General features: G+C 39.6%; 1 long non-coding RNA gene across 1 annotated transcript; it reads left to right on the top strand.

Moving 5' to 3' along the window:
- Positions 1-11,134: 11,134 nt before the first annotated feature.
- LOC310889000 lies at positions 11,135-15,271 on the top strand. Its single transcript, XR_014576307.1, has 3 exons — positions 11,135-11,730; positions 14,347-14,534; positions 15,158-15,271. It is a non-coding gene; the product is annotated as an uncharacterized lncRNA (long non-coding RNA).
- The last annotated feature ends 5,087 nt before the right edge of the window (positions 15,272-20,358 follow it).

Below are 20,358 nucleotides of genomic sequence, written 5' to 3'. Positions count from 1 at the left end.
TAAGAGAAAATTAACTCTATCCTAAGTGAAACCAGGACATATACATAATACATATGCACCACATGCCTGGTGACAGGACGAGGGGGAATGGGCGAAAGTTGCGACAGGGGAGTTTTAGGTTGGATGTTAGGAAGTACTTCTTTACCGAAAGGGTTATTAAGCATTGGAACGGGCTGCCCAGGGAGGTGGTGGAGTCACCATCCCTGGAGGTCTTTAAAAGACGTTTAGATGTAGAGCTTAGCGATATGGTTTAGTGGAGTACTTAGTGTTAGGTCGGAGGTTGGACTCGATGATCTTGAGGTCTCTTCGAACCTAGAAATCTGTGATACTGTGATACTGTGATATTGTCCTGGTTCCAGTTAGGACAGAGTTAAGTAGCTCATAGTAGCTGGTAGGGTGCTATGTTTTGGATTAGGATGAGAAGAGCGCTGATAACATGCTGATGTTTTAATTGTTGCAGAGCAGTGTTTACACCAGGCCAAGGACTTTTCGGCTTCTTGCTCTGTCCTGCCAGCGAGCAGGCTGGGGGTGCAGCAGGAGCTGGGAGGGGACAGACCCAGGACAGCTGACCCAAACTGGCCAAAGGGGTATTCCATACCATCTGACGTCATGCTAAACAATATATAGGGGTGGCTGGCCGGGGTGGGGGGCCGGCTGCTCGGGGATAGGCTGGGCATCGGTCAGCGGGTGGTGAGCAATTGCATTGTGCATCACTTGTTTTCTTACACATTATTATTGTTAATACTATTACCATTATCACTATTATTATTATTATTGTTATTATTATTTTCCTGTCTTAATAAACTGTCTTTATCTCAACTCACCGGCTTCACTTTCCCGTTTCTCTCCCCCATCCCAGAGAGGGAGGGGGGAGGGTGAGCGAACGGCTGTGTGGTGTTTAGCTGCCAGCCGGGTTCAACCACAACAGATATATATTAAATATACATATAAATTTAATCCATGAACTCCAAATTTACAGAAACACAGCTCTTCCCAGAACTAAGGCCTGTGCAATCTGTGCATAAGAAAACATTGCCATGCGCATAAGAAAACATGCCTAATATGTTTCTTAAGTTATCTGTTTTTTCCTCAGTTCACTTTAAAGATGACCCTATAAACCTGCTGACAACTTAAGGTTACTTGGTAGAATATAGAGAAAGCTTTCAAAGATGCATGAGAAGTATACTTTTTCAGTTGCATGGTGTAACACTTAGGACACTAACACATTAGGTCTACTCACCTTCCTCCCTTTCTCTGTTAGTTTTTTTTTTTTCTGTTAGTCTTTATTGGTTCATCCAGAAGTTATCTCCTATCTGCCTTTCCCTTCCAGCCTGCCTAATAGATATCTCCGTGATCCTACTAAACAACAACAACAAACTACTTTCCCACGATAAATAAAATACTTTTCATCTTTCAGTTGTATAACCAGGAAATGCATGCATCTCAGTCATGCACATCTATATCTCTTGCCTAACAGTTATCTAATGGAATATTGAAATAACTCTTCTGAAATAGAACAGGTTAGTAATTTTCATATTTCTGTTTAATTTAAGTAGCCTGTTTGTTGAAAATTATCAACAGATTTTTTTTTTCTTTTAGAGTTTTGTTTAGAAGTGCTAGAAAGTATATTTGGAAAGTATATTATGAAGTATATTATGAAAGTATATTCATAAAATTCAGGTCTTTTTACCCTGAAAGGCATGCATTTCTTTTCATCTAACTGTCTTAGAGACATATTCATAGCCAAGAGAGTTTTTAAAAAAAAAACTGACATTTTTGATCATCAAATTTCATATAATGGAATTAGAATTTTCCACAGGAAAGTTGAATACTTAGATACAAAATGCTTAAATTGAGGTTTACCATTTTCATTTTGAATTCACAGTTTAAAGATTCGTAATTAAAATTTACAATTTCATTGAAAGTTTCAGATTTTTTATTCATATTTTTGTTTCATTCAGAAGTAATATTTTTTTTCTAACTCATGGTTATATAATAATTAACATACAGGCATTATTATTGGACAGAAACTCAATATTTTAGTCACTAGTTCATTTATTAAAGAGATACCTACCCCTTGTGAGAAATTGCATTTCAGATAAGTAGGGAGCACAAGAGTCTTTGGCTGACAAAAAGCAGTGAGGAACACAGCCCTGAAGTTTTAATTACAGGTGCAGGTTAAATAAATATTCAATTATTTTTCTATCAAATAAAAACAACAGCTTTATGAAGGAGTCACAACTCATTAACCAGCAGCTGTTTAATTCAGGTTACTCATCAGAGGTACCTCTGGCCTTGAGCACATCTTGTGCTTAATTATCTTAAAACCCTTAACAGCATCCAGGCTCTGTAAGCAGACAGTTCTGGGTGTGCTTCTCCAGGAAGGGTTTCAGAAAGTTCAGTTGTACTCTTCCTGTTTGAATGCTTTTAATGAACAGAAAAGAAAAAAAAAAAAGCATCAATAAGTTCATTTGTACTTTTATGATTTAAAGTAATATAGCTTGGAGAAATGTATCTTGCAAATCAGGAATAACTAAAGAAAATTTCACTACAGGTTATCTTGAGCAAAAAGAAATATATGAGTAGCATGAGTAGAAAGAAATCAGTGAAGGAGATAATAGAGCTTTTAAGGACTACTAGGAGTATTTTTTTTTCTTTAAATCTTATTTGTCAATATCCTTTTAACTGGTCCAAGGAAAAAGAAATTTGAGACATCTGGACAGAAATCCCTTTTAACAGATATCTGACATGTAGCAGTGGGGTCTCATGAGTTTGTTTTCTCTTGTGGTTGCAGTTTACAGTAAAACATAGATACTAAGAGGATACACATTTTTTGTTTGTCAAAAATCTTGAGATATTTTTACTTTGATGTGAGTACTAAATTAAAACATCAGTTCCATTTTGCAATTATATTTCAGAAAATTCTGTTTTCCTACTCTGGAATATTGAAAAGATTGGTTTTTGTTAGAAAGAACTTTTCTTTCAAGAACACCAAACAACAGGGATGAAGGACCTTTATTTCATCTTTGCAGTGAGTCATAGAGACTTTGGAAGGAAGGAACTAGTTTGTCCAGGTTTATAATCTGAGAAGGATCTTCCAAATAAAGGGTTATTCACCCAAGCTACCCAAAGAATCCTACCCTTAGTATAAGTAGGAAAGAAAAGACTTGAGGACAGAGAACTAAGAGCAAAATAGGAAGAAAAGCCAAGATATGAAAGTTTTGTAGTGGTGGGAGAAAGGGGAGACCAGAAAGAAATGACCAACAAAATTAGCCCAAAACAAAGAAAACTGAATATATATATATATATGTATATGTATATGTACATATAATCATAGAATCGTTAGGGTTGGAAAAGACCTCCAAGATCATCTGGTCCAATCATCCCCCTAACACCAACATCACCCACTAAACCACGTCCCTAAGCACCAAGTCCAACTCCCTTGGACATCCCCAGGGATGGTGACTCCACCACTCCCCTGGACAACTCATTCTAACACCTGACTACTCTTTCTAAGAAGAAACATTTTCTAATTTCCAACCTAAACCTCCCCTGGTGCTACTTGAGGCCATTCCCACTAGTTATCTGAGAGAAGAGACTGACCCCCAGCTCCCCACTCCTTCCTTTCAGGTAGTTGTAGAGAGCAATAAAGTCTCCCCTGAGCCTCCTCTTCTCCAGACTAAACAACCCCAGTTCCCTCAGCCGCTCCTCAGAGGACATACACGCACAGACATTAAATAATAAAATAATGAAAAATGATAAACTGAAAGAAATATGTGTTACCAGTAGAGTAGTCTTTAGTAAGTAGTACTACATCTCATCTTGTCCCAGAGGGCATGCCATGGAGATGAAAAAGGTGGGAGAGGGAATAATATAGTTCTCTGTGCAAAGAAACTGTGATGCTAGGAAATAATCACTGTCTTTTTATTTAAAAATACATACAAAAACTGTTCATATGTAAATTCAATATTTTAATTATCACAACTTTTCAGATGTTTTAACTTCAAACCGCACCTGTCCATCTGCTCCAGGCCACCAAGTTACCCGCATTCTCCTCAGGCTTGCCTTACTCAAGCAATTCAGGGACTTGTATCTCAGAAAAGTTTGGTGAATTCAAACAAAACTAGTGTCTGTTCACAGACATCTCGATAATGGAACTAGACTGGTTTCTATCAATACGAGACAGATATGTTTATATTGAAGATTACAATTTCCTGTTCCCTTCCGCTTCAGCGTTATAATAAAAAACATCTATGTAAATATATTTTTAAAGAGGTTTTCTTTCATGGATTGAACAACCATGCAAGACAAAAACAAGCATGCAAGACTCTGTGATACGGGAATTTTATTAAAACAAAAGAAAAAAAAAACAACAACAAAATAAATAGTATTTTTTTTTTTCATGCTGGGGTTTTATAGTCAAATTTAATTTCCATGTCATAGAATGCTCTAATTGCTCTTGTGCTTAGTTAAGAAAGCTGACAGGTAGAAAAAATAATTACTACTACTATTACTACTATTAGTAGTACTTCAAGGCTATCTACAAGAATGAAAAAATGAATTTCAAAGTGCCCTAATTTGCATTATTAGTATTTTAACAGAGCTATTCAACATCCTGAAATTAAGAATAAGATGAGATAAAGACAGATATTGCCAATGATATATAACGATTATCTGATGTTTGTTATTTGAGTAATTTGCATTGTTCTGTATTTCTTTTAGTACAGAAACAATGTAGATCAATGAATTTGATAATATAACTATTTAAAAAGTACTATATTAGAAATAAGCTTAATGTGTTCTGTATACTTGAAGCTTTATGCTTTAAGTTTCTTTTCTGACATCATTGACATCACTTAGAACTTTTTGGGTAGAATAAAGTCCTTAGCATCAGTACCTCAGCAAATCTGTTACTAGGAAATAACGAATGCATGTGTGTTCAGCAAGTTTCAGGAAACTGATACTTAGATCAGTCATGAAAGCAAAGCACATTCATTATTTTATTGCAAAGTGAGACTGTATATCAGAGATGGTCAGATTGCATATCAAGATATCAAAGAGAATGAAAATACCCCAAAATAAATAAAACCAAACTATAACCATGGAATCATATAATAATTTATATTGGAAGGGACCTTTGCATATCATGTAGCTCAACTCTTTCTCAAAGCAAGTCCAGCTAGAACTCATAGAAACATACTGTTGAGTTTTGAGTATCTTCAAAGATGGAGATTATAGATCTTTTCTGGGCAAAAGGTACAATAAATGACAACACTCAAAATGAAAAAAAAAAAATCTAAATAACCAATTGGAATTTCCTATGTTCCAGCTTTTCTGTTTCTCTACAACTTTTGTGAAGAAAGAGAATGACTTACAAGGTAGAAAATGTGTCTGGTAGAGGGGAGAAGAGGTGAAATTTTTTTTTTTTTTTTGTCTTTCTGAAGTTTTGGACTACCTCACCCGAAGTGATGGAAAAGCAGAGAATTAATTCACTTAAAAATGTTTTATGTGGGAGCTAATGCAATTCATCTCCAGAATCAGAAAAGCCCACAGACTGGTATTCACTAACAGGAAGAATTTTGATTTTGTGATAGTTAAGAAGAAATTTATTAGAATGAAATATATTCTTAAAGCATTTATTCCACTCTGAGTCATCAAGACACTAACACTTTATATTAGTAATTGCAATTTTTAGATAAATTTATTTAGAAAATTTTCACAAGTCTTACAAACCAAAAAGATTAACACACAAGAATTAACTACCCAAAAATCAAACTGTATTCTGAAGTAGTGTGCGGTTATTTGGGTTCTGTTTTACTTATTTATTTATTTATTTATTTATTTATTTTTAGTTTCTATGTGTATGGCTTTTTGCATACAGCTTAATACCATTGTAGCTACTCATAATCATTTGTGCTATTAGCCAACAGTGACAATATATACAGTTTAACACACAGTATTGTGTGGATATGCTAATCCTAAGTGTCTTTGATGAAATGGGGAAAAACAAGAATCAAACTTCAAATATTACTAATAATATTTTTATACTGAGTTATGATTTTTTTTAATGCAATGATTTTGATCAGGGAGCCATGGCTGCTTTAACAGGGACTACATTTACATTTGCAGAATCTATAGGAACAGTGTATATTCACTTTAAAATGAATCAAGGATTTCACATTCATATCTGTAGAAAATATTCAGAAGTCCTTTCTCCTGGCTTTAAATTTACTAATGGAAAATTGTACTTCTCAATATTAATAGAATGAGTAGGTCCAGAGGGCCGTCACAGAATTTTGTGTGATAAGAGGAAATAAAAAGAACTCTATAAAAACTTAAAAGGGCAATTATTATTTAAGTACTCTCTGTGTATCCCATATAATATCCAATGAAATAAAAACTTATCTTTTCTTCAAAAATATCAAGTTTGATTAATCTTAATTTGCTTTTTCCTGATAAATAATATTGACTCTTCATACAAGGTGTATTGTCATCACCTGATGGCTGATTTTTTATTTTTTAATTTAAATATTATTATTATTATTTTTTCAGAAAGATGTATTTGCTAACATATAAATATTTTAGAAACAAACTAGTGTTGATGTAATGGTTTCTTTTGATTTTCTAGCTTTATTTAAAATATAAATGTGATTAGAAGTTCAATTTTTATTATTCTTTTTATCACTTTTTTTTCAAACTATTTTAAACAAATACATATTTTAGAATAAGTTAAAAACCTGAAGTTCACTTGTACTGTAGTCTGTGAGGGGAATTCTGCTGTCTTTCACCTTACTTTTCCTGTGTGGTTTTGGCATGTATACTGTCTGAGGACAGGATTGATTCCTTATAATTAAGTGGTAGGCTGTAAAAGAGCTGAGATGAAACGGACAGAGGATGATTCTCTACTATGTAAAATATTTTACTTTTATGGGATATAGTTACATAATCAGAACTTCATTCAATGGGTAAACAAACTCTCCCTCTGGACATCTGTCTTATATCTTGTTGGGTGCTGATTTGTTAAAATTACCTATGATTAAACTGGAAGATGATAGGTAATTTGGAACATCAACCAGTATTACAATTTGGCTGTGAAAAGGAACTAGAGAGAGTAAGAGGAGCAAGAGATTACAGCCAAGCAAGGAAGATTCAGGATTTGTAAATGTGAAGCTGTGAAGCTGTATACAGATGGTAGAATAAATAGCAATTGTATACAATAAACTGGAGAACTGTAAGTGGATAGTGGAGTATCTGAATTTATCTTATTAAAGAATGGCTACCTTTAAACTAATCTCTTTAAAGTTATACTCAAACCACATTTCTGTGTACAAGTTCTATGGACATAATGAAAGAGAATTAGAAGTGTAGAGCATACTGAGCTGGAAAGGACCCGCAGGGATCATAGAGTCCAATTCTAGGCTCCACATAGGACTACCCAAAAATCAGACCATATGTCTGAAGCATTATCTAAATGTTTCTTGAACTCTGTCAGGCTTAATGCTGTGACCACTTCTGCAGGGAGCCTGTTCCACTGCCTAACCGCTTTCTTGACAGGAAATTTGCCTAATATCCAACTTGAACATCCACTGATGCAGCTTCACGCTGTTCCCTCAGGTCCTATTGGCTCTCTCCACTGAGCACCTCTCTCTCTGCTCTGCATGAGGAAGCTGTAGATCACTATGAAATTACCCCTCAGTTTCCTCTTCTTTAGGTTGAACAAACCAGGTGACTTTAGGTGCTCCTCATACTTCTTGCCCTCTGGACTCTACACCATCTTTTTTGTCTTTCTTTGAACACACTCTAATAGTTTTATATCCTTCGTATCTTGTGGATCTCAAAACTGCACCAAGTACTTGAGGTAAGGACACACCAATGTTTAGTACAGTGGGTCAATCACTTCTTCTGACAGGTTAGCTAGACTGTGGCTGGTTAATGCACTCCAGGATATAGCTGTACCTTGTGAAGCACTGGAGCAGATTGTCCAGAGAAGTTGTGGACGCCCCATCACTTGAGGTGCTCAAGACCAGGTTGGATAAGGCCCTGGGCAATTCAGTCTAGTGGGTGGCATCCCTGCCCATGTTGAGGGGGTTGGAACTAGGTGATCTTTAAGGTCCTTTCCAACCCAAACCATTCAATAATTCTATATGATTCTTTTGGCTGCCAGGACACATTGTTGATTCACATTGAGGTTACCATCAATCAAACCCCACAGGGCCCTTTCTGTAGGGTTTCACTACAGTCAGTTGTCTACAAACCTATAAGTACATCTAGCATTGCACCATCCCAGGTGCAGAATCCAACACTAGCTCTTGTTAAATTTCACACGTGTGATGGTTCCACAGATCTCTCTATCAAGATCTCTATGTAGGGCTTCTGTACTCTGAAGGGAATCAACAATTCCTCTTAACAGTATTGCCCACAGACGTAGTGTACTCTCAAATCCTTAGTCTAGGTCACTGATACAAACACTGATGAGAACTGGCCCTAAAATTGAGCCTTGGAGAACACCATTAGTGACTGGTTGGCAGCTTGATGTTACCCCATTTACTACAACACTTTGGGGGTCTACCTTTCAGCCACTGTATGGTGTAGCTGTCCCACCGTATACTGGATATTTTATTCCAGAAGGATACTGTAGCAGATATTATCAAGAGCTCTGGTAAAATTCTACCTCCCATCTCCTTCTACAGAAATGATTCATAAGACAATACTCAGTTTGAACAGCTGCTCAAAATATGAAAAGAAATATCCTACTTTCAATATCTATCTTTTAAGTTTTATAGTTTATGTTTTACTTTAAATAAGTATATGGTTGCTTAAAATGGATACTTTCCATTGTATCAATCTTTGAAGATTTTTTTCTTATGCTCAGTGCAAAGCTAGAAATAGAGATATTAAAAATTTTAAAGGTAGAGAAAAGCATTAAGATATAAATTTAAATCACATAATTGTTTCATAAATTTATACATAAATTGTTTCATAAATTACATAATTACATCATTAAAATAAATGTAAATTACATAATTGTTTCTCTCCCCACTTTACCTTGCTGGGATTCCGAATACATGATGGGGGCATTGCCCTATTAAAAGATTGTTAGTACTTTGTTAGTGTTTTTATTATTATTATTGCTGTTGTTGTTGTTGTTGTTTTGTTGTTGGTGGTGGTTTTGTTTTGATCACAACTAAATGTGATCTCTAATCTCTTTTTCATCAGGCTGGCAGCAAGTCACCAGTGGGGTACCCCAGGGCTCCATTTTAGGGCCAGTTCTTTTCAATGTTTTTATAAATGATTTATTAATGATTTGGATGTAGGACTGGCGGGTAAATTTGAGTAAATTTGCTGATTACGCTAAACTGGGAGGAGTTGTTCACTCTGTTGAGGGTGGAAAGGCCTTGCAGAGAGATCTGGACAGACAAGAGCTGGGTGATCACCAACCGCATGAAGTTTAACAAAAGCAAGTGCTGGGTCCTGCACCTGGGACAGGGCAACCCTGGGTGTACAGACAGATTGGGTGATGAGACGCTGGAGAGCAGCCCCACAGAGAGGGATCTGAGGGTTGTGATTGATAGTAAGCTGAATATGAGTCAGCAGTGTACCCTGGCAGCCAGGAGGGCCAACTGTATCCTGGGGTGCATCAAGCACGGCATTGCTAGTTGGTCGAGGGAAGTGATTGTCCTGCTCTACTCTGTGCTGGTGTGGCTTCACCTCGAGTACTGTGTGCAGGTCTGGGCACCATAGTATAAAAAGGATGTGAAACTATTGAAGAGTGTCCAGAGAAGGGCTACAAAGATGGTGAAGGGCCTAGAGGGGAAGATGTATGAGGAGCAGCTGATGTCATATGGCCTGCTCAGCCTGGAAAAGAGGAGACTGAGGGGAGACCTCATCATGGTCTACAGCTTCCTCACGAGGGGGAGTGGAGGGGCAGGCGCTGATCTATTCTCTTTAGTGACCAGTGATAGGACCTGAGAGAATGGAGTCAAGCTGTGACAGGGGAGGTTCAGGCTGGATATCAAGTAATGATTCTTCTTGGAGAGGGTGGTTGCACACTGGAACAGGCTCCCCAGGGAAGTAGTCATGGCACCAAACTTGTCAGAATTTAAGAAGTGTTTGGACTATGCTCTTAGTCATATGGTCTGAATCCCAATAGCTAGCTACTCTTTCTGAGAAGAAGAAATGTCTCCTAATTTCCAACCTGAACCTTCTCTGGTGCAGCTTGAGGCCATTCCCTCTAGTTCTATCATGAGTTAGCTGCGAGAAGAGGATGACACCCAGCTTCCCACAGCTTCCTTTCAGGTAGTTGTAGAGAGCAATGAGGTCTCCCCTGAGCCTCCTCTTCTCCAGACAAAAACAACCCCATGTCCCTCAGCCGCTCCCAATAAGACTTGTGTTCCAGGCCCTTCACTAGCTTCATAGCCATTTTCCAGACATGCTCTAGGACATCGATGTCCTTCTTGGGCCTAAAACTGAGGGGCCTAAAACTGAACACAGTGCAGTTCAGACAGAACTCAAGTGCAGTTTCACCAGCACAGAGTACAGGGGGACAATCACTTCCCTGGTCCTGCTGGCTACACTATTCCTGATACAAGCCAGGATGCTGTTGGCCTTCTTGACCACTTAGGCACACTGCTGGCTCATGTTCAGGTGAGCATCAACCAATACCCCCAGATCCTTTTCCTCTGTACAGCTTTCCAGCCACTGTTTTCCAAGTCTGCAGAATTGCATGGGGTTGTTGTAACCAAAGTGCAGGACCCAGCACTTAGCCATGTTGAATCTCATCCCATTGACCTCTGCCCATTGATCCAACCTGTCCAGGTCCCTCTGCAGGGCCTTCCTACCCTCCAGCAGATCAACACTTCTCCCCAGTTTGGTGTTGTTTGCAAACATACTAAGGGTGCACTTATTGCCCTCATCCAAATCATTACTAAAGATATTAAAGAGGATAGGCCCCAACACCGACCCCTGAGGAACACCACTTGTGACTGGTTGCCAGCTGGATTTCGTTAAATTCACCAACACACTCTGGGCCTGGCCATCCAGACAGTTTTTAACACAGCGGAGTGTACCTGTCCAAACCAATGTGCTGCCATCTTCTCCAGGAAAATACTGTGGGAGACCCCATCAAAGGCTTTGCTGAAGTCTAGGTGGACTAAGTCAAAAGCCTTTCCCTCATCCACCAGGTGGGTTACGTTGTCATAGAAGGAGATGACATTGGTCAGACAGGAATTGCCTTTCATGTACCCGTGGTGACTGGGCCTGATCCCCCAGTTGTCCTTCACATGCTGTGTGATTGCATTCAAGATGACCTGTTCCATCACCTTTTCTGTCACCGAGGTCAGGCTGACAGGCCTGCAGTTCCTCAGATCCTCCTTATGAACCTTCTTATATATTGGCATCACATTCACAAGTCTCCAGTCATCTGGGACCTCTCCAGATGACAATGACCACTGATAGATGATGGAAAGCAGCTCAGCAGTCACATCCGCCAGCTCCCTCAACAGCCTCAGGTGGATCCCATCTGGCCTTGTGGGCTTTTGACAGACCAGGTGGAGCAGCAGGTCTCTAAAAATGCCACCCAGCACACCAGGTTGCCCAGAATCTCAGGGATGTTAGTCTCCCTTAGTAGTCTTTCAAGCTATCCTATAATGGTCATTATTTAGACATTTCTATTGGCTACTTACAGTGGGAGGGCATTTGATATCTGGCCAGAAGGACTCAGCACTTCACATGGTAATTTAAAATGAACAGCCTTAACCCATGGAATTTCATTATTTTGAACAGCTGTTGAAAAACTATGAATGACTAGAGGTATATATGCAGCTTCTTCAGCAAACAGATTGTAAAGAAAATGCTGTTCAGCTTCAGTTTTAGCATACAGAAAAGGGTGGAGTCCTCTCTACAGTTCTCTTGTGTGAAATGAATGATGGGTTATGATTTACTGAAAGCACGCTTTTGATTATCTTCTTTCAGAAAGTCAGCAAATATTGTGTCTTTTAAGTTTGTGGTTTTAAACAAGACAACTTAATGTTCCAGTAACAATTCCTGTGAGGCTGATACAGTCCATTAAAAATGTGGGCACTTGGTCACCGTGCAGAATTACTTCAGAAGTAAGCTGTAATTTTTGAGAAGCCTCTCTATGGGATTAAGTACCAAGTATGTGTAAGCCTATTTTATGACTCCTTTTTTTTTTTAAATGATGTCTGGTAATGTGTGTGTGAAGGGCAGAAAATGTGATCTTTTATTTTCCTTTGAAAGATATTAGGTGAATTGTTGGCTTTTTTTCCTTTAATTATTATTATTTTCTTAGTGTTTTGGCTGATTAGTTCAAATCTGATTATGTTTGAAATTAAGTTTTGAAATAAAATAGAGAGTGTGTGTGTGCGTGTGCATGTGTGTGTGCGTGTGTGTTTGCATGTTTGTGTTTTAGTAACTGTCCAGGGTCTAGAGAAGAAATCTTATGAGGAGCAGCTGAGGGAACTGGGGTTGTTTAGCCTGGAGAAAAAGGGGCTCAGGGGAGACCTTATTGCACTCTAGAGTTACCTTAAAAGAAGCTGTCACGAGGTGGGTTCAGTTTCTTCTCCCAAACACCAAGTGATAAGAGAAAATTGCTTTAAGTTGTGCCAGGGGAGGTTTATATTGGATATTATGAAAGACTCTTTCACTGAGAGGGTTGTGAAGTATTGGAACAGGCTGCCCAGAGAAGTAGTTGAGTCAATATCCCCGGATGTCTTCAAAAAATGTGTAGGTGTAGAGCTTGGTGACATGGTTTAATGGTGGACTTGGCAGTGCTAGATTAAAGATTGGATTAGATGATCTTAGAGCTCTTTTCCAACCTAAATGATTATATGATTCTATGATCAAAGTGTTCTGGTACAACATTTGACTAATGTTGATTTATTTCAAAGGTTTTCATGCTTTCAATAGGAAGAAAAGGAAATAATTAAAAACAATCAAACAACTTTATTATCTTACAATAGAATTTTAGAATTTAATGAACTTCTTTTATATGACTTCAAATCAAAAAGACTATAATTATCCATATTTCCACCCCATGTCTAAAATCCAGCTTTATTATTTTTGTGGAAGACAGTCTTCAGCATGCTACAATATCTGTAATAATTAAAAGTAAATTAAAAAAAAAAAGTAGTATTTATGTACAACTTCATTGTGATTTCCCTTTCTTTTCCATTGACAAAGTTATGAAATGTAGAAATCTATCATATTAAGGTAGAAATAATTGGACTGGAAGACAAATGACAGGAAGGAACCAAAATACTCTATGAAACCTAAAAATATTGACATAATCCAAAAGGTTGTTACTCTAAACAGTAATAAAATACTCATAATATATTTAATGTATTATGCTACACATAATGATCATAGTTTACTATACAGAGTAGATCTTTTTGTATTTCTGTTTATTTTCCTGCAATTATTTATTTAAATATATATGTGTATACCAGATTTGTAGTGGAAAAATAGCTGCAACGTGTCAGGATAGTGGCTGCAGATTAGAAAATACTGTCTTATTTGGAATAACAAGCACATCATGACTGTAATCTTCATATATCCTCTTAATTACTTGCCATAATTGTGTTCTAGAATTTATTTATTTATTTATTTATAATGTTGATATTCATCCAATGGGAATATTCAGAAGTCACAAAATTAATTAAACTTTTAACAAGTGCTTTGAACAACTGGAAATGAATTGTTGAAGTGTGTATTAAAAAGATTGATGATCATGTTTGTTTCAGCCCCCAGATATTATGAATGCCTGTGGTCCATCAGCAACTTACTTGCCTCTAGATTTGGGACAAAATATAGACCTGATATTTTTGTGAAACCTTGTGTTTCTTAAGCTTGATGGTAGTGGTAGGCCAGTCAGTTGTAACTAGTGAACATAATCCAGGATCACTTGTGTAACTGTATGGTTTTCAGAATGTAAAATATTTTGATTATAGAAAATCTGCAGACTCTTTGTATATTTCTTTTAATATATGAGGAAATATACCACGACTAGGGAAAGGACAAAAGGGCATCCTTCCCTTCTGTCTGGGTATAGTATTGCTGAGCAGTGCTTCTGGCATGTCTTCACACACTGTGTTTTAAGAGGCCTGTTTACCTGAGCACAGGGGTAAACTGCAGGACACACATGTAAAATCTATCTGGGCAAAATAAATGTCAAAAATGTTACACAGGCAGGACTCTGAAAGCCATAGCAGAATAACACTCTTGTATTGTTAAAACCATGTCCTCAGAGATAAGATTAAACAGAAATTTAAAGAAAATTACCCTGGTCTGATAAACCCTAATGTTTCTTATTTCTAATTCTGTGCTGTGCAGCATCCTGTTGATGTGTAAGTGGACCGGTCTGTTACGATTGTTGCTGGTGCTCTCAAGCAAATAATGTGGAAGAAGTAAGACAGAACAGTATTGGCCATTTAAATAGGGCGTTGCTGCCATTTTGTAGCCACTCGCCAAGGCGATGGGCTCCAGGGCAGACACCTTCTGCGGCAGACTGGGGAATTGAGGTGAGCAGGGCTTTTTTTTCTGACATCGAGGCCACTCGAGGCAGCTGAGGGAGCTGCCAGGGCCCAGCAGCCCTTGCAAGGGAGGCTGACGAGGCACAGGTGGAGCCCGGCAGTGGTGGGCCATTTACATCGGGCGTTGATGCCATTGTGCAGCCACTTGCCAAGGCAGCCACCCCCTGATGCTCTTCTCCCCCTAACAATGATGGTGATGAATTGGAGGACAGGGAGCAATAGCAAAAGGTCCTTGCTTGGCGTTACATGCGTAGCAGGTGCACCCTCCTGGTGGTTCCCCTACCTCCCCAGCTGCCCCTGCAGAACAGGTACACTGCTCTGCGAGGACAACTGGACAATGGTGAGGGTGAGGGTTCTTCCTCATTGGAGGTGTCACCAAAGTCTAATCAGACTACCCACTGCATTAAAACCTCCTCAGTAAAGAATAAAAGATGGGTCATTGTCATTGGTGACTCACTGCTGAACGGAGCGGAAGGCCCGATATGCAGACCAGACCTGCTACACAGGGAGGTCTGCTGCCTCCTGGGGGCCAAGGTTAAAGATGTAAGGAAGAAACTTCCTTTGCTAGCATGGCCCTCGGATTATTATCTTCCTTTGTTTTTTTCATGTAGGCAGTGATGAAATAGGAAGAACTACTCTAAGGACTATGAAGAAGGACTTAAGAGACTTGGGGAGACTGGTCAAGGGTTTGGGAGCACAAGTCGTGTTCTCCTCTATCCCTCAGGTATAGGAAATAATGAGGGACTGGACATGATGAGCCAGCAGATTAATACTTGGCTCAGAGCCTGGTGTCACCGGCAGGGGTTTGGGTTTTTTGACCTTGGCTCGATTTACATGAGACCAGGCCTGCTGACAACAGACAGGAATAGCTTTTTCCACCGACAGAAAAGGGTTTTAGGATGGGAGTTGGCAAGGTTCATTAACAGAGTTTTAAACTAGGTATAAAGGGGGTTGGGGGTGGAACAAGGAAAAAAAATACAATCTGAAATACTGTAACATATGGAAGAGTTTATTTATTTATTTATTTATTTATTTATTTATTTATTTGTCAGGATGATTGTAAAGCTCAAATACTACATATTCCAGAAAACATCAGGAACAAGTGTTCTTTTTCCAGCACCTCTCGATGACTGGGGAAGATTGGGGAACAGAACTGGCCTACTAGAATCTGGAAACACACTTTATATGAAGCATCTCTTTCCTGAATTCTCAGTTAGGTCAAAGAAAAATCTAAATTCTTGTGTTATTCACAATGCATTTCTAACTACTAGTGTACTACATTTCTTCAGTATTCCAAATATTGAGTACTGCCCATCTGGCTGCACATAGCCCAGAATAGAATAAATGCAGAATGAATAATCCCCTTCTCAGTTCCTTCCCTCATCCTCCCAAAAATAAGTAACAATGACAGAGGCAGAACTTCTAGTCTGTCTGAAACTTAAGAAATTGTGATGGACACATGTTCTGACACTTTTGAAAAAAAGTGATGTAAAGAACCCTCAAACTTGAATGTAAGGAACAATATTTTTACACTTGTTAACTTGTTTATCTTTGTTAAAACAAGAAGATTCTACATAAGAGAATCAGGAGAGAAGGTTGGAGGAAGAGACCTGAGAAACATTATAAGTAAACATTAAAGTAATTTAAAAAAATATGTTGTTTATCTTACTTTAGTTCGTAGTCTTTGAAATTCATCTCTGAATCACAATTCATCACAATGCTAAACCAGATGGATGATTAAGTACTGGTAAAAACAGAGGTTATTCCTAAGAAATATTCCAGATTCTACTTATTTGTTTGAAAGTAGCAGCCAATTTATGGGCCTTCAAAACACTTCACGAGTAGACAGATATGCTGTAAAAGAAATTGAACCCTTGTGACAACAGTTTTACAACTAACAATAAATACATCAAGACACTTAAGAAACATGCCAAAGAAAGCTTCCATTAAAAAACGTAATGAATAATTTATATAAATAATTCATTAAAGTTAAAAATTTAACGTGTTTTATAGTTTATTTTAACCTGAAATGTTAACTTTTGATGGAAATGTACACTTCCACATATTTATATGAGGAATGTTTTGTTGTAGATGGTCATGAATAGATAGGTATATGATCAGAGAAATAGAAGCTAGAAAATTTTCCATGTTGATTGTAGTTGATTTTATTTACTTCCTTGCAGTTCTTAGATAATTTACTTGAATCAGTTTTACCACACAGAAAATGGGAAAATAACGGTTTATATTTTGTCATGGATAGTCATCATATTTTTTGGGGGGTGGGGGGTGGGGGGCGAGGAGGAGCTGGGGAAGTGAGGATCACAGAATCATAGAATGGTTTGGATTGGAAGAAATTTTAAGATTATCTAATTCCAACCCCTATGGCATGGGCAGGGACGCCTCCCACCAGACCGGGTTGCCCAAAGCCCCATTCAGCCTGGCCTTGAACACTTCCAGGGATGGGGTGTCCACAGCTTCCCTGGGCAACATTTTCCAGTGGCTCACTACACTCATAGTAAAGAATTTCTTCCTAACATCTAATTTAAATCTACCCCTTTTTAATTTAAACCTGTTATTCCTTATCCTATCAGTGCACTCCCTGAATGTTGCAAAGACATTTAGGATGTAAAGAGTTTACTGGAAGTCAACAGATAAAAACCATGGAGGCTAACATGAACTAAGTGATCGTTTCATGAACATTTCAATTATTCCTAGTTTTATTCTGCACGTACTCTCCATGTGGTCTCTTCCCTAGATTAGAAGAAATGATTTTGATTTCTTTCATCGTACCTGTTTTTTTCTGTTTCAGCTGACATAAAGCCATGGTCCAGCTGTTTGTTTATTCCCCTTAATTTCATAGAGAGGAGTACTGAAACTGTGCAATGCTACACTGCTGCCTTGGTGACTTACTACCATTACTGTGAGCCTTACGCTCGGTTACCATGATTTTCACAGAAAGTTTAATTAACTAACTTTATCTGAAAAATATATAAACGTATTTAGTAACCAGATTGAATAGACTAACAGTATTAAACACAGTGAAATATCTTTATTTTGCACTAGAAGAGGTACATCCCGATTCATGAGAGGTGGAAAAATGGTGCTTGAAACAACCTTGCACAAGAAATAAATATTGCATTATTATTCCTGTCATTGGAAATAGCTATGATAAAGCATTCAGTATTGATCTTTCTCAGTAGGACTACAGCTCTGACTTATTACTCATCTTAAATGGCTCAGTGAATTGCAAGAGCTGTCAAAGTTTGCCCATTTAGTCTTAGCATCTTTACAATCTTTGCATACCCCATTCCCTTAACGGTATTAGATACCTATGGACTACCATTCCATGGACTAATAGTGAAGCAGTTCTGAAATACAACACAGACCAACAACTCTCTCTTTCTCTCTTTCTCTCTTTCTCTCTTTCTCTCTTTCTCTCTCTCTTTCTCTCTTTCTCTCTTTCTCTCTTTCTCTCTTTCTCTCTTTCTCTCTTTCTCTCTTTCTCTCTTTCTCTCTTTCTCTCTTTCTCTCTTTCTCTCTTTCTCTCTTTCTCTCTTTCTCTCTTTCTCTCTTTCTCTCTTTTCTCTATCCCTCCTCTCTCCTCCTCCTCTCCCCTCCCACTCCCTCTTTCCCCTTTCTCTCTCTCCCATCTCTCTCTCTCTTTCTTTCTCACCCTCTCACCCTCTTCCCCTCTCTCCCTCCCCTCCCTTCCCCCATCTCTACCTTTCCCTCTCTCCCCTTCTCTCTCCCCTTCTCTCTTCCCCTCCCTTTTTCCTCTCCCCCTCTCTCCCTTTTCCCTTCCTTCTCCCTCTCCCCCCCTCCCCCTCCCTCTCTCTCCCTCCCTCTCTCTTTCCTGCTTTCTTCCCACCTTCTCTTCCCCTCTCTCCCTTTCTTCCCCCCTTCCCCTCTCTCTCCCTCTTTCCTTCTCTCCCCCTCTCTCTTCCTCTTCTCTTCCTTGCTCTCTCCCTCTCTCTCTCCCCTTCTCTCTCTCCCACCCTCCCTTCTACACTCTCTTCCTCTCTCTCTCCCCCCCTCCCTTTCTCTATTCTGCCCCCTTGTTCACACTCTCTTCCTCTTCCTCTCCCTCTCTTCCTCTCCCTCGCTTTCTCCCTCTTTTTCTCCCTCTCTTCTCTCTCGTTTTCTCTTTCCTTCTCTCTCTTTCCCCCTCCTCTCTCTCACACTCCCTCTTTCTTTCACTTTCCCTCTTTTCCTGTCACCTTTTCTCCCCCTTTTCCTCTCTTTCTCTCTCTCTTTTGCTCCCTTCATTTCTCTTTCTCCTCCTTTCTCTCTCATGCTCCTTCTCTCTCAGGTGTTCTTTCTCTCTCTCTCTCTCTTTCTCTCTCTCTCCCTCCCTTCTCTCAGCATTCTTTCTTTCTCTCTTCCTCTCTCCCCTCAAGTGCTCCCCCCACTGTCTCCCACACTCTCTCCCCTTGCCCTCCCTCTTGCTCTCCATCTCTCACTTCCCTCCCCTCTCCTTCTCTCTCTCTCTCCCTCTCTCCCCTTTCCCCTTCTCTCTGTCTCCCCACCTCTCCCCCCTCTCTTTCTCTTTTTTTCTCTCTCTATCCCCCCACCCCCATTCTCCCTTCCCGCTCCACTCTCTCTCTTTCTTTCTTAAATGTTTACCAGAAAACCTTGCATTTCAAAAATGAAAGATATTATTATTATTTTCACTGGAAGAAAAACTACTTTTGAAAAAATAATAAAAACATAACACAGTAATTACAAAACCTTGTCAAATAGAGTCAAACTGACTTTGAGCTGCTCAGGACGCTGGTTGGCCGAGTCCCTTGGGAGGCGCTTCTGAAGGGCAGAGGAGTCCAGGAAGGCTGGGCGCTCCTCAAGAAGGAAATCATGATGGCACAGGAGCGGTCCGTCCCCACGTGCCCAAAGATGAGCCGGCGTGGAAGAAGACCGGCCTGGCTCAACAGAGAGTTGCGGCTGGAGCTTAGCAGAAAAAAAGAGGGTTTATAATCTTTGGAAAAAAGGGCGGGCCACTGAGGAGGACTACAAGGATGTAGCGAGGCTGTGCAGGGAGAAAATTAGAAAGGCCAAAGCTCATCTGGAGCTCAATCTGGCTACTGCCGTTAAAGACAACAAAAAATCCTTTTACAAATACATCAACGCGAAACGGAGGACTAGGGAGAATCTCCATCCTTTACTGGATGCGAGGGGAAACCTAGTTACTAAGGATGAGGAAAAGGCTGAGGTGCTTAATGCCGCCTTTGCCTCAGTCTTTAGCGGCAATACCGGTTGTTCTCCGGACACCCAGTGCCCTGAGCTGGTGGAAGGGGATGGGGAGCAGGATGTGGCCTTCGCTATCCATGAGGAAATGGTTGGCGACCTGCTACGGAGCTTGGATGTGCGCAAGTCGATGGGGCCGGATGGGATCCACCCAAGGGTACTGAGAGAACTGGCGGAGGAGCTGGCCGAGCCGCTTTCCATCATTTATCGGCAGTCCTGGCTATCGGGGGAGGTCCCGGTTGACTGGCGGCTAGCCAATGTGACGCCCATCTATAAGAAGGGCCGGAGGGCAGACCCGGGGAACTATAGGCCTGTCAGTTTGACCTCAGTGCCGGGGAAGCTCATGGAGCAGATTATCTTGAGGGTCATCACGCGGCACTTGCAGGGCAAGCAGGCGATCAGGCCCAGTCAGCATGGGTTTATGAAAGGCAGGTCCTGCTTGACGAACCTGATCTCCTTCTATGACCAAGTGACGCGCTTGGTGGATGAGGGAAAGGCTGTGGACGTGGTCTACCTTGACCTCAGTAAGGCTTTTGACACCGTTCCCCACAACATTCTCCTCGAGAAACTG

Source organism: Anser anser (assembly GCF_964211835.1).
Source record: "Anser anser genome assembly, chromosome: Z".
Taxonomy (NCBI): Eukaryota; Metazoa; Chordata; class Aves; order Anseriformes; family Anatidae; genus Anser; species Anser anser.
The sequence above is the reverse complement of the archived record's forward strand: the minus strand, read 5'-3'. Positions and strand labels throughout refer to the sequence as shown.